A 15,831-nucleotide genomic window follows, 5' to 3' on the forward strand; every position below is an offset into this window, starting at 1 on the left:
CATATAACACTATACTTTGAAAATCAGTATTCTAAAAATAAGATGAATAGGATAATTATAAGAATGACAACATCCATAAAAGCAAAGCACTGAAACAGTAGGACAAACGGACATTATCACTTTTAGAGTGTCAGAACTGAATAATCAAAATATAATTGTAATAGTGTCGAAGCAAAATTGTCAGTAAAATTGTTGAAAAACTGCTTAAATACAGGATATATTATATGGACATACATACATTTTTATGACTTCATTATAGAGATGCTTCGAATATAATATTATACTTTGATAGAATAGAAATCAGTATTTCAAAAATCAGATGAATAGGATAATTCTAACATATATTATATTGTTTTCAAAAAGGTTAAAATGTGTTAAATGGACGTACGGACTTTCTGGTAACGATAATGCTTTCTAAATCGTACCTAACTGTTGTAGGAATCATCATGCAAAGTCTGAAATCGATTGGACCAGTCTAACATGTCTAAATTAACTCAAAGAGCTAACCTTTACCGACGTACGTACGGACGGACTGACCCTAATCATAGAAAGGATAGCAAGGATTAATATATCCATTTGTAGGGTTTTTTTTTCTTATAAATTCTTACAAAATTATACTAAATATTGCATCGTATTAGATAAAATCGTCTGAGGTTTGATAAATGAAAATTATGATATTATTTCCAGTTTTGTTAACCCTGAGTGGTCGAAGGCCCGGGATAATAAAGCTTTATGAATATCATCAGTGGAAAATTATTTATATAGGTTCTAATTCAGCGGAAATATGCCCCTCGCTGCGGGGGGGGGGGGGTTAATTGACCATATTGGTTCAGTGGTTAGTGAGATCCTTCGCTTCACACACACACACACACACAAACAGACATTTTGTTACTTTTATATGTAAAGATGTTGTCATCACTGTTAAATGCGAAGCTTTTCTTTTTAGGAAGGGAGGAGATATTGGGCTGTTTATTACACTCGTCCCCAAAGTTTTATGATAACGTTTTCTAAAACGTTAGCTTAATAACAACTTTGGGGCTTTTATTGAATTCTTTAGTTGGTTCATTAGGTTGAGTATCCAAACGTTTAAGCAAAAAATTTAAGAAGGGGTAATTTTGTGTATCACCATTGGGGATGATTATAAATTTTTCGGCCATTGTCTTATCCCTTTAGATTCATGGCTTCTCTTTAATTAGGGTCTGTCCGTCCGTCCGTATATCAGTACATAACGGTTAGCTCATATCGTTAATTGAAACATGTTAAAATTGTCCTATAAATTTCCAACAACTTTGCATGCTAATTCCCGTTACAGATAGATTTAGTAAGGTATCAACTCTATAAACGTTACCACAAATTTTTAAAATCGCTAATAGAAGAAAAGCTTCGCTTAAAACGTTATCTACTAAAGATAAGATTGTTTGTATTATATAATACTTTTTTTTATAAGTCACGCTTATCTATAATAAGGAGTGTCCGTCCGTACGTCCGTCCGTCCGAAACAGAAGTCCTAGGAATTTCCTTAAACATGATTTAAGCAGTTTTTCAACAAATTTGCTAAAAATTTTGTCACGAAATCTATACATTTATATTCTGATTTTTCAGTTCTGACACTCTAAAAGTGTTAATGTCCGTTTGCTATACTGTTTCAAGGCTTTTATGAATGTTGCCATCCTTGTTTATAGGCTAAGATTTTCTATAAATAGGGTAGGTCCGTCCGTCCAGAACAGATAGCTTTTTACGTTAATTTAGGCATGTTAGAATTGTCCTATCGATGTCAAACTTTGCATTTTGATTCTTGTAGTACTTAGGTACGATTTAGAAAACGTAACAACTCTATAATCGTTACCTGAATGTTCGTACGTCCGTTTAGACCTGTTGATTTTTTACTTTTTCAACAACAAATTTTTATGTGATGCAATGATCCGAACGATCTGATTTGTGAATATAAATGTAAGTATATCCTTAAACAGTTTTGCAACAAATTTACTTTCAATTTTGTATATACTTTTATTCTAATCATTACGTTTTGACACTCTACAAGTGTTAATGTTCGTTTGTCTTATCGTTTCAGAGTTTCGCTTTATGAATTTATCAATTTATACCTAATTAGCGGCTAATAGTATTTTTTTTTTTTTGGAGGGGGGGGTTTAGTGATCGATAGGTGTTTTAAAGTAAAGTTTTCAATGGACGTACAGACTTTCTGGTAATGATTTTAGAGTTGCTTTTCCAATTTGGCACAGGAATCATCATGCTAAGTTTGAAATTGTAGGATTATGTCGATGACAGCTGTCTATTACGGACGGACAGACGGACGGACATATCCTAAATGTAGATAAGCTTCGTTTTGATGTGTCCTACTGAATGAACGAACTGACCAATAAATCAGAGTTATGTTAGCAACCTAAATTGACGACAATTTTTCCCCTGACAAAATTTTCCCTATATCCATTTTATATTTGGTATTAGTTCAAGGGGAATGCATTAGGACAGAAACAGGCACAACTTATATAGATAGGACCTTTAGACAAAAAGTATTTAATCCAAGGGCTGGTTGTCTGTTCTGTGTTATCTTATATCATACCAAAGAATATCTAAAAGTAATTTATTTCAAAAGATATTATACATATTTTAACTACTTTTAATTATATAATAATGTTTATCTATCATAACGAATTACAGACAGGTCTCCGCGATTAGTATATAAAAATTATATAAGATTAATTTTTAGTTTTGGTTGCACCGAGAAGATGAAGGACCGTCCTAACAAAACTGGTAATACGATTTTTATTTTAATATTACATGATTTGTTAGTATGGCTATTAATCACTTTTAAAGTCAAACTGGAATAGTTTATCGTATTATATAAAGCAGCTTTCCGCGGATATAAAAATGTACAATTAAAACCATTTTTTTTAGCTGAAGGTACGGGCTAAAAAAACTGGCTTTAATCTTTGGCTTGTACATTTTTATATTTGTAGAAAACTGGATATCATATGGTGCTATACAATATACATACCTTTTCATTATGATTGGGAACCAGTTCTAATCCACCGAATATAAATCGGATTTAAACCTTTATTGCAGTACATATGAGAAGCTACAAAGAAAAACCGTTTTGGAGCCGCGGTTAGCGAGAACCTTTGGTACGCACAGACAAACACATATACATTCTGTTACTTTTATATAAGGTATAGTATTAAGAAATTTAATTTTGTTTCTGGGCCAACAAAACCGGTTTTAATCTTATTATTTTTCATTTTCATATCTGCGGAAAGCTATCAATAATAGGATGCAATTACTACAAGATAAAACATAAACTAATTTATTTGGGCATTCAATTTTTAAACAGAGTCATGTAATCAAAAAATATAAGATGCAAATGTAAATAGGTACAATAACAAGGATGGTAACATCCATAAAAGCGAAGCTCTGAAACCTTAGGAAAAACTAACATAAACACTTGCAGAGTGTCAGAACTAAATAATCAGAATATTAATGTATAAAATAGAAAGAAATTTGTAGAAAAACTGCAAATACAGGATAATGTTTAAGGACATACCTACATTTTTAGGACTTGATTATAGAGATGTTTAACGAATTACATTGTACTTTGTTGGCCTAGGAATCAGTATTTCAAAAATCAGATCAATTGAATAATTATATTACATATAAATTTGCTGTTAAAAAGTTAAAAATCTACAGGTTTAAAATGGACGCACGGACATTTTGGTAACGGTTATAGAGTTGCTACGCTTTCCAAATTGTACCTAACTACTAAAGGAATCAGTATGCAAAGTTTGGAATTGATAGGACAATTCTAACATGTCTATATTAACAAAAAAGACATGGACGTATGGACGGACCGACCCTAATTATAGAAAAGCTTCCCCTTTACGAAGGATGACGACAATCATATCATAATCAGTTCTGCCCGGGTATACAACATTATGGATCTGTCGATCTACTTTGCCCAAGGTTTTGTAGTAGTATATTGTTGATTCCTCGGCTGAAATAAAACATCCTTATAATAAAGTAACAAGATGTGTATTTGTTTGTTGTTTGTATGTCTGTTTATTTGTCGGTCTGTTTGTCTGTCTGTTACTGTCTGTTTGTCTATCTGTTTGTCTGTCTATTTGTACGGCCCCAGAGCCTATAACCTAACCTAACCTAACCTAAACATTGAAAAAAACAATATTAAAAATTGTAAAAACAATATTAAAGATTGTAAAACAATATTAAAATTGTAAAAATCTACCAATTGTAAAAATCTACCAACCAATTTTTGTAAAATCCACGAAATTCTAAACCACCTATGTATTTTCCTTAGGAGGCTACTTTTCTTAAGTAAATGTCCTGAGGCTACTTTGTCCTAGAGGCTACTTTGTCCGAAGGCCATTTTGTCTGAGGCTACTTTGTCCGAGGCTACTTTGTCCAAGATCCAAATCATTTCATGTAAGAATTAAAATCTGTACCAAATTTTATAAACATTTTTTAGTCAACCCTATCAATTATTGATCTTTGTCACACCCGACAAATCCCAATCTGTCCTACTTTTGATTCCTGTTACGTCATAAGAATTAGGGATTATCCATCTCTTTTTTAGAGGTTTTCTTTCCCACTTCTCCTCTCATCTTACTAATTTTTATGACGTCTAAGGAATTAAAAGTTTTGTCGTCACACCTCACCCCAAGGCTTATTGGGTTAGGAAAAAAACGTGGAAACGGTTTTCACAGGATGTACTGGGACCTTATGGTGAATTCAGAACATTTTTTCCCTGAATTGAACTTTTATAGCTCACCATAGTTGAAAATATTTAAATAAATCACTTTTGGTGATCAAATTTTACTTTTATTTTTAGAGTACCAACACCCTACCTCCTTTATTGTCTTTTTTGTCTTTCATGTTTATCTTGCAAATTTGTTCACATTACTGTAGTAGAATATATATTTGAGCTTTCTTAAAAGGTCTCTAACATTTTTCTAGCTCTAATACTTTTTTAGATATCTTATTTCAAATCATTGATATAAAATCATATTTTACACAGTAAAAAGGTGAAACATAAAATTAAATATTTTAGAGAAAAATATAGGTATCTTCATATAAATCTTTCTAATATTACTCCAAATTAATTAAATTGAAAGGTTAACTATCTACATTCAATGGACAATCCTAATACATACTTTTTAAGACTATATAGGAGTTTTATAATTTTTAGTGTCTCGCCACCTGCGCCTACTGCACCTGGCAGGAACTGGTGTCAACCTGCCCATCAACCTTATCATCTTTATTATTCAAGTGTTCCAGGTATGATATTTAGACAGAATGTCTGTCTGTCTGTTTGTACCAAAGGATCTACTTCACAACTCTTCTATATAGTACTGCTTTACAATGGAGCTTCTTGTAGGTCCTATTTACCTTATAATCATTATTATTTAAATGTTCTAGGTATGATAAAGTAACAGGAGGTCTGTCTGTCTGTGTATCTGTACTAAAGTATGTTGCTAACTGCTGGACCAATATGATTCTCATTTACAGTGGATCTTTACAGGTCCTAAGAAGGTTTATAACCTTATCATCTTTTTGATGCTGTCTAAAATGGTGCAAAAAATGGGGACAAATTTCAAATTGTTTTGGCGTGTGACGTCATACCCCCATCTCTTTTCTAGGGGGTTTCTTTCCTCCTTCCCTTTTCTTTCCCCTCACTTGTGACGTAATTAAACAGCCCCGTCAAATCAATTTGAAATTTGTCCCCATTTTTTGCACCATTTTAGACAGCATCATCTTTTTTTGTTCAAGTGTTCCAGGTATGATAATGACTCTAAGGGGCTTAGTGTCGCTTCGGGTTCGAGACCTTCCCATGCACCTTGTGTCATTTCACCCAGTCAAACAACCAACCCTTTGTTTACACGACCTTTTGTCTGATAAGTTCAACTGTGCATTAGGGTGGGTTGATTTTGGACAATTTTATCTTTTTCGACAATTAGCGGATGCGCCATAGTCGCGGGTTATCATTATACTAAAGTAACAGGATATCTGTATGTGTGTTTGTACCAAAGAATCTCGCTAACCGCTGAACCGCTTAGGTTCTTTTTAACAGGGTAGCTTCTCATAGGTCCCGGGAAGGTTTATAACTATTTTGGAGGAGGATACCACCACCATCCCAAGAGAAATCGCAACCCCCCAAAAAAAAAAAAAAATTCCTCCCTCCCAAAATTTTTTTTCTTTTTCTTTTCAAATCTTAGATAATAATTTGGGTTATCAAATTTGACTCTCCCCTCATAAAGTGTCCCTTGAGGCCTCTAGGGGCGTAGCTGCTAGTAATGCAAATATAACACTCTAAAATGACAATGTTTGTTTGTCCTACGCTTTTAGAGCTTCACATTTATTGATGTTGGTTTTATACGACTGCTTAACAACATTAAAATCGCGGTTGTACGGTTGAAAAAGGATTATAGTCAGCTTTCCGTGGATATTAAGCGGATAGTATTACCGAGAACCGGTTCTTATCCAGCGGATATTGTTCAGGAACACCAACACTGTCACGCGCCTCCAGCAGGGCAGCCTCTCCCTCCAGAACTAAACAGGATGACAGAATGGCAGGTCCAGGTAAAATAATGTTTCTTTCCCAGAGCTGGATCTTTAAATCATTTCAATGGTGCGCCAAATCGGGGTGCGCCGAATTTCAGCCAATTACAGTGCGGCATTTCGTAAAATGCTGTGCTTTCCTGTTGGAAAGTTGGCTCACTCCGATTTGGCGCACCATTGAAATGATTTAAAGATCCAGCTCAGTATAAATTCAAAACTGATAAATATCTGGTGGATAAGAACTGGTTCTAAGCCATGCTTAAAAATCATGTATCATGCCTTAGGCATTTCAGGGCTAAAAAACTGGTTTTAATCTTACAGTTTCATGTTTAAATTTGCAAAAAAAGTTAGGCTGTTTATTACACTAGTCTCAAAAGTTTTATAATAATGTGTTCTTATTTGTTATCTTGACAAGTTTGGGTACTTTTATTGAATTTTGATTGGTTGGTTCAATAATTTGAGTGCCTAAACGTTTTAACCACAACTTTTAATTTACAGAAGTAGTTATTTTGTGTATCATCATTGGGGATATACATCAATTTATGGGCCATTGTCTTATCTCTTTAGATCCTTGCTTTACTTATAAATATTTTATTATTTGGATGTTGCGCCAGATTTTCGAGAAAGACTAAACTACATAACTTTTGTGTCACTTTTGAGGAAGACGATTCCCTTTTCTCCCATCTCTTTTGAAGAGATTTTCTTCTTCCCTTCCATTTTTCTTCAAGAAATGTATATGACATCAAAGTGACACAAAAGTTATGTAGTTTAGTCTTTCTCCAGATTTTTATATACTCGCATCTGTCTAAAATAACGTTAGACCTCAATCCGCCCCCTTTACCTTCTTCCCCTCCCCTTTTACTGGAAGAACAAACTGACCAATAAAAAAGGTCCATATTACCCAACTAATTTTTTAACAAAATTTCCTCTGTCAATATATCCATGTAGATCCTTAATCCTTATAAAAGAAGTAACAGTATGTCTGTTTGTATGTGTGTTTGTATGTGTGTTTGTCTGTGTGTCTGTCTTTTTGTCTGTACTAAAGGATCTCGCTAACTGCTAAACTGATCGGGTTCTCCTTTACAGTGCAGCTTTTCACAGGTCCTGAGAAGATTTATAACTATTTTGGGGAAGAGTACCACCATCCTCCTATGAGAAATCGCCCCTAGCTGAAATTTTTTTCTACTTTTTCTTTTTAAATGTAAAATAAGAATTTGATTATCAAATTTAACTCCCCCCTCCTCAAGTGCCCCTAGAGGCCTCTAGGGGGCATAGCGGCAAGTAGTAATTTATAGTATTTAATACGAAACAATATGAATTATCGTATATATTTTGATTACAGGAATATGCCTTACAATATAATTTTACTAATGTCTCATATAATATACTTTCTCGTATTTATTCAGATCCGGTGGATAGGAACCGGTTCTCATCCTTACGAAAAAACTATGTCTAGCATCGTATTATATCCAGCTTTCTACGAATATAGAAATGTACAATCATAAGATTAAAACTAGTTTTTTTAGCCGGTGACTTCATCACCTCGGGGCTAAAAAAACTAGTTTTAATCTCATAATTGTACATTCTATATCCGCGGAAAGCCGTTTATATAACGATGCGAGAAATAACTATTCTCGTATTCAATCGAATTCGGTGGATAGGAACCGGTTCTCATCCATACTAGAAAACTATGTCTAGCATATTATTATATTTCTACAAATATAAAAATGTACAATCATCAGATTAAAACCAGTTGTTTTATATCGTGCCTTTTGCGTCTCGTGGCTAAAAAAACTAGTATTAACCTTATAATTGTACATTTTATATCTGCGGAAAGCTGTTTATAATACGATGCGAGAAATAAATATTCCAAAATAGCTATATCCATTAATTAGGTGAAGTGTCAAGAAAACTTGGCAAGGATCCACGAAGCAGAACTCCATCAGAAGTCAGCTCAGCAGGTAATTACAATCCACTGGATTAGAGGCGGTTCTCCGTCATACTATCCGCATAGTATCCGTGGAAAGCTGTTTATAATACTTTGCTATAAATAAGTATATAAAACTCAGGTATCTAAAGGGATAAGACTATGGTCAATAAATTTCTGTACATCCCCAATGATAATACACAAGATTAACCCTTCAGTAGATACAATTAGTGGTTGAAACGTTTGAACACTTCACTTTGCTGAATTCCCTAAAGCTGTTAAGCCAATGAATAAGAAAACGTTATAATAAAACTTTGGGGACTAATGTAATAAACAGCCCAATGTCCCCTCCCTCCCTGCTATTAATGACATCCAAGGGGTGGGGGGTTAGGTAAAAATTGCTTGCTATTAAAAAAACTACTGTAAAGTTTAAAATTTGTGTTCTTCTTCTAGAAATATAATGGAAAAATGTTTATATCTCGGCTGCTATTTAAGATACAGAGCTATTGTTTTTGTGAAGGTACCCAGTACCAATGCGCATTCAGTTTATAATATATCTTGTCTGTCAGACTGCTTTGCTACTAATTGTTGTCATCCTTGTCAAGGAGGGAGAAGAGATTGGGTTGTTTATTACACTAGTCCCCAAAGTTTTATAATAGTGTTGTTTTATTAGATTGCTTAACAACTTTGGGGACTAGTGAATTTTGATTGGTTAATTCATTAGGTTGAGTGTTCAAACGTCTTAACAACAAATTGTAATTTACAGAATGGGTAATTGTGTGTATCATCATTGAGGATGTAAGTCAACTTATCCCTGTAGATCCCTATGTCCTTGTTGATTATAGGACCTTCAGTGTCAGTAGGAGCTTCAAGAGCCCTAATTAGAGCAGCCTAGGTTTGAACAATTAAGTTAATGAAACAACCAATTAAAATTCACTGAAGACCCCAAAGTTTTTAAGCCAACGAATAAGAAAAGGTTATTATAAACCTTTGGGGACTGCGAAACCGATTAATATTCGCTGGATTAGAACCGGTTCTCAGCCATACTGAAAAATGATGTATTGACTTTAGGACCTTCAGTGTCAGTAAGAGCATCACGCGCATCAAGTAGAGCAGCCTCACCACCTCAACATTCATCTGCAGCAAGCTCTACATCCGATAGGAATAATATTCAATTTAAAGAATCTGTATGTCATTGGGTGGTTTTAGGATATTTTACCAAGGCTAAATTAAGAAATGTTTCTTAAATCTTAAGCTTTAGGCAAAAAAAACCTTACTACTTTATATTATAACTAGCGGCTTCGCCCCTAGCCTCTGGGGGCTTTGCCCCAAAAGGTTTAATTAAACCAATTTTTCATATTTTAGATTTAAAAGAAATTTTTTTTTTAAATTGGGGGGAGCTAGTCGACCCCACTATTTTAATTTTTTTGGGGGGGGGATTTTTCATTTTTGGGGGGGTTGGGGGTGTCTCACCACACAAGAAAATAGTTATAAACCTTCCCGGGACCTATGAGAAGCTACCCTGTAAAGGAGAACCCGATCGGTTCAGCGGTTAGCGAGATCCTTCGCTACAAACAAACAGACAGACAGACAAACAAACAAACAAACAGACAGACATCGTTCTACTTTGTATCATAGATTAAACAAAAATGTTATAGAGTGGATACGTTATTTTTTATATATCTTATGCAAGGATCTAAAGGGATAAAAGGCCGATAAATTTGCTGTACATCCTCAGTGATAATACACAAAAATACCCCTTCAGTAGATTATAAATATTGGCTAAAACACTCAGCTTAATGAGCCAACCAATCAAAATTCAATTCCCCAAAGTTGTGAAGCCAACTAATAAGAAAACGTTATTATAAAACTTTGGGGACTAGTGTTTTAAATAGCCCACTTTCCCTAAGGGGCAAATTGCCTTTCAATGAAAATGATATGTCCTTAAAAGGAGCATGTCACTGTATAGATTATAAATAAAAGAAATTGACACATTTAAATGTATTAGTCCGTTTATGGCAAAAAAGCTGCACAACTCGTCAACATAATGATGTCTGCCAGCTCTACATCCGGCAGGAAAATTTTGTTAATTTATGGGGATCTAAAGAGATAAGACAATGGCTGATAGTGGTTTAAATGTCTTGATTTCAAAGCCATACAGATATAAGTTGTTAATCAATTGTAATTAAAAGCTTAGTGCAAATTAACAACACACTGTTTCTTACAATCAGATAGACAGACAGACATTTTGCCATAATCAATTTTCAATGCCCTTAATACTGATTAATATCCAGTAGATAAGAACCAATACTAAAAAATCATTTATAGCATCGTATTGCAGACAATTTTCTACGAATATTAAAGTAAAAATCATAAATCAAATGTCAGTTTTGATATCTGAACCTTCCGTCTCTTGGGGCTAACAAACCTGGTTTTGATCATATTTTTTATTTTGATATCTGTGGAAAGCTGTATAATATGATGCGAAAAAACTATTAAAGTTTATGCTTTTTAAAAGCGAAGCTTTTCTATAATTAGGGTCGGTCCGTCCGTCCGTCCGTAACGGATAGCTTTTTTCATTAACTAGGCATGTTAGAATTGTCCTATCGATTTCAAATTTGCATGGTGATCTTTTAGTAGTTAGGTACGATTTAGAAAGCATAGCAACTCTATAATCATTACCAAAATATCCGTACGTCCATTTTTAACATGTTGATTCTTTTACTTTTTTAGCAAAAAATTTTTATGTGAACTAATCATCTGATTGATCTGATTTTTGGTATGTTGATTCCTGGGACAACAAAGTAAAATGTAATAAAGGAAGCAACTCTATAATCAAGTCCTAAAAATGTAAGTATGTCCATAAATATTTTCCTGAATCGAGCAGTTTTTTTCAAAAAATTTACTTACATTTTTGCTTTTACCCCTATACATTTATATTAAAATTATTCAGTTCTGACACTATACAAGCGTTAATGTCCGTTTGTCCTACCGTTTCAGTGCTTCGCTATTATGGATGTTGTCATCCTTGTTTAATGAAAAATAGAATATTAAACTTTTGTACAGATATGAAAACATTGTTCAAGTAGTGTCTCCACAAAAACATGGTAAGCTCTTAGAGTTTATTTAGATATAGGTACTGGCTTAAAGGGAATGTACAAGAATTTAGCAGTTTCTGACTGACTTTGGGAACTTGCGCAACCTATGCCGCAACTCGTGTGTTAGTTTTGAATATCTAGCAGAAAAGTATCAATAAACTTAATTTTTTATGATGTGGCTGGTTTTAACAATTTTTTTATCTCCAGAAAATATCATTTCATAGATAAAAACTTTATTGTGATATTTGTTTAATAACCATTCCAAGAACCCAATTAAATTTTGGGTTATTGAGAGATGGGTTGAATGGGTTCCAGGGAGATTTTTATAGTTATTAATTACAGAATGATTATGTCAGTCTGATGTGCTTGTAATCTAATTTTCAAAAGAATGCTTTTTTCTTGGAACTCTTTTCTTATTTTATAGTTTTCAGCCTCTCCCTTTAGAATTTCCTTCATATTTTCCGGATTATCCTGGATTTCATAGTCTTTCAGTGATAACTCTTAAATTGAATTAATTGCCCATTGTCCCCTCCCTGATTATAAAGCCCTAAATTGTAAGTATGTCTATCTCTTATCTATTAATAAGCTTAGTAACTGACAATTCTGTCAGGAATTATAAGTGAAAAGACAATGGATAATAATTGATCCCCAATGATGATAAACAAAACTATATGTTAACATGGTTATAAAACTTTGGGTACCAGTGAAATTTAAATTCCAATTTTCAAGGGTTTATTATACTATTTCTCAATGTTATAAATATGATAATGTTTTCGTATTTGTTGGCTTAACAACTTTGGGGACTTTTATTGAATTTTGATTGGTTCGTTAACTTGAGTGTCCACAAGTTTCAACCACTAATTGTAATCTATGGAAGGGATAATGCCTAAATTAACGGAAAAAGCTATCCGTTACGGACGTACGGACGGACCGACCCTAATTATAGAAAAGCTTTGCTTTTAAAAAGTGAGATGCTATAGTATTATAGACAGCTTTTCGCGGATAATATAAGTGAAAACAAGTTTTAAATCCACCAGGTTTTAACGGTTTAAAACCATACTGTTTTGCCGTTGATCCTGAATAAAAAGAGTATTATAGACAGCTTTCCACGGATATTATAAGTAAAAACAAGTTCTAATCCAGCGGATATTAGTCGGTTTTAAAGCAATACACTTAAAAATAAAAAAATAGATACTTTATAGTAATATAGACAGATTTCCGCGGATATTATATAAGTGAATATTAATCGGATTAAAAGCCATACACTTTTTGACCGTTTATTCTAAATGAAGAGACATTATTTTATTATAGACAGCTTTCCGCGGATATTTTAAGTGAAAGCCGGTTCTAATTCAGCGGATATTAAACGGTTAAAAGCCTTACTGTGGGGCCGTTGATTCTAAATATAAAAGAGAGTTTGTTATAGTATTATAGACAGCATTCTGCGGATATTATAAAAGTGAAAACCAGTTCTAATTCAGCGGATATTAATCGATTTTAAAGCAATCATAATTGGGGATACTGACCTTATTTGACAATAGTTTTCTGTAGAGTAGAAGTATAGGATAACCAGCTAACTGTCCCAGAATAAGATATAAACCTGAATTAGATAGATAGATAGAAAGTTAGTTAAATAGATAGATAGATAGATGGACAGATAGATAATTAGATACATGTGTATGATTTTACTAGTTATTACACAGATATATAGATAAGACAGACAGGTGTACCTGCTTCAGTGCTGCCAAGGTTATTAGCTATAGCATGAATCCAGCCCCCAATGGATAGACAAGACAGACAGATAGATAGATAGATAGACAGACAGACAGATGTACCTGCTTCAGTGCTGCCAAGGTTATCAGCTAGAGCTTGAGTCCAGCCCCCCAAAGATAGATGAGACAGACAGATAGATAGATAGATAGATAGATAGACAGACAGAGAGCTGTACCTGCTTCAGAGCCGCCATGGTTATCAGCTAGAGCTTGAGTCGAGCCCCCAATGGATAGACAAGACAGACAGATAGATAGATAGATAGACAGACAGACAGATGTACCTGCTTCAGTGCTGCCAAGGTTATCAGCTAGAGCTTGAGTCCAGCCCCCCAAAGATAGATAAGACAGACAGATAGATAGATAGATAGATAGATAGACAGACAGAGAGCTGTACCTGCTTCAGTGCCAAGGTTATCAGCTATAGCTTGAGTCCAGCCCACCCTAGCAATAATTAGTACTTTGATTCTGAAAGAAAAACAAGAATGACAATAATCATGATAAAAGTAACTACAGTAGTACTGGCCTATCATTGGTCAATTCAAAAGTATAATAGTCTACCATTGGTCAATCAAAATGTGTACTGGCCTAACATTTGTCAATTAATATATATGTTAAATAGAGGGGACAATGGACTTTTTATTAGACTAGTGCCCAAAGTTTTGTAATATCGTTAGTTTATTCATTGTCTTAAAAACTTTGGGGTCTAGAGTTAATTTTTGATTGGTTGGTTCTTTAACTTGAGTGTTTAAATGTTTCAAATGGTAATCTAAAGAAGGGTTAAAGAACGTTTGAATACTTAACTGAAAGAATAAACCAATCAAAATTCACTACAGTCCCCAAAGGTGTTTAGCTTACAAAAAAGAAAATGTTATTATAAAACTTTGTGGACTAGTGATATAAAAAGTCAATTGTCCCCTCTCTTTCCTGCTTTATATGGCCCTTCCTCTAATCAAACTTTATTGTATGAAGCCTGACATTGCAGCATTAACAAGGACAAGACACAAATCATTACCAGTTATGTTAATGAAATTTAACAACAGTAGCAGCTACACCCCTTAGAAGTCTCTGGGGGCACTAAAAGTAGTAAACATTTAGACTATTTTTAATTTTTTTTGGGGGGGGGTCATATTTTATTTTGAGGGTGAAACATACCCTTCCCAAAACAGTTAAAAACCTTTCCTAGACCTATAAAAAGCTTCACTGTAAAGGAGAATCATAGAATAATAGCCTGCATACTTTCAGTGCACTGTTTTTTTGTAATTTTAATAACTACAAACTGTGCATTATTATATTCACAGAAACCATCGACGCAAAAGTGAAAGTATTTATTTAATGAGAAAGCAAACCCAAGGATTCCTGGGACCCCCCCCACACACACACACATATACCTGGGGCCCTGGATTTACCAGAAAATTTATCACCTAATGTTTTTATTTAAATGCATTTTGAAAAGTTTTTATCAAATATTTATTTGAAATGAACATGTTCAAAAACTATTTCTAAAATTATTTTTTTATCATTGAAAAGATATTACAGGGCCCAAAATATGTTTACATAAAGAATGATAATTTTATAATTTGGGGGGCTTTGTGTGTTTGTATGTGAGGCTTTGTGTGTGTGTGTGTGTGTGTGTGTGTATGTGAGGTTAGTGTGTGTGTGTATCTGTGGGCTTTGTGTGTGTGTGTGTCATCACTTGTGGTTTGATTTGTTGCTATGCTAAATGTTATAAGCCCTTGTGATAGATAGATAGACAGAGAGTGAGATAAAAAGGGGATTTGTTAAGTTTGACCCTTTCATATAGATTTCTAATAACTGGGGTCTTTGGTTTGTCTGTGAGGTTGTTTGTATGTGTGTGTGTATGAGGGGTCCATTTGTGTGTGTGTGTATGATGGGTTAGTGTGTGTGTTTGTATCTCTGGGCTTTGTGTGTGTGTATGTGGGGTCTTTGTGTGTGTGTGTGTGTGATTATGTGGGGTTGTGTGTGGGTGTTTGTTGGGTCTTTGGTTGTGTGTGTGTGGGGGATTTGTTAGTGTGTGTGTGTGTGTGAGGGGCTGTGTGTGTGTGAATGAGAGGTTAGTGTGTGTGTGTGTCTGATGGCTTTGTGTGTGTGTGTGGGTTATTTGTGTGTAGATTGAATCTTAAATATTACGCATTACTAATGTTTATAAAATAATAAATCAACTTTTTATGAAAATTTATATACAAGATGTGGAACATTTATAACATTACAAAATGCGGAACATTTATAATATTGAAAGGATAAATGCCTTGGCCTTATACAGGCTGAGGACTACAATATGACAAGTTGACAGCAAGAAATTTGTTGGTTTATAAATCAGGAGATCAGAAATTTACAAGGGTTTCAGGCAAATTTGTGTGTGTTATAAAATACAATGGGTTATGAAATAATTTTCTTAGCATATGTAATATGTATACAAGGTTGTGGGGAA

At 34.0% G+C, this 15,831-nt stretch overlaps 1 long non-coding RNA gene across 1 annotated transcript; it reads left to right on the top strand.

Moving 5' to 3' along the window:
• Nucleotides 1-6,528: 6,528 nt before the first annotated feature.
• On the top strand, nucleotides 6,529-9,759 carry LOC145306974 (uncharacterized). The gene is made up of 3 exons (XR_013875260.1): nucleotides 6,529-6,606; nucleotides 8,481-8,546; nucleotides 9,584-9,759. It is a non-coding gene; the product is annotated as an uncharacterized LOC145306974 (long non-coding RNA).
• The last annotated feature ends 6,072 nt before the right edge of the window (nucleotides 9,760-15,831 follow it).

This window comes from Acartia tonsa, chromosome 15, assembly GCF_053477335.1.
Source record: "Acartia tonsa isolate MP-2025a chromosome 15, ASM5347733v1, whole genome shotgun sequence".
NCBI lineage: Eukaryota > Metazoa > Arthropoda > Copepoda > Calanoida > Acartiidae > Acartia > Acartia tonsa.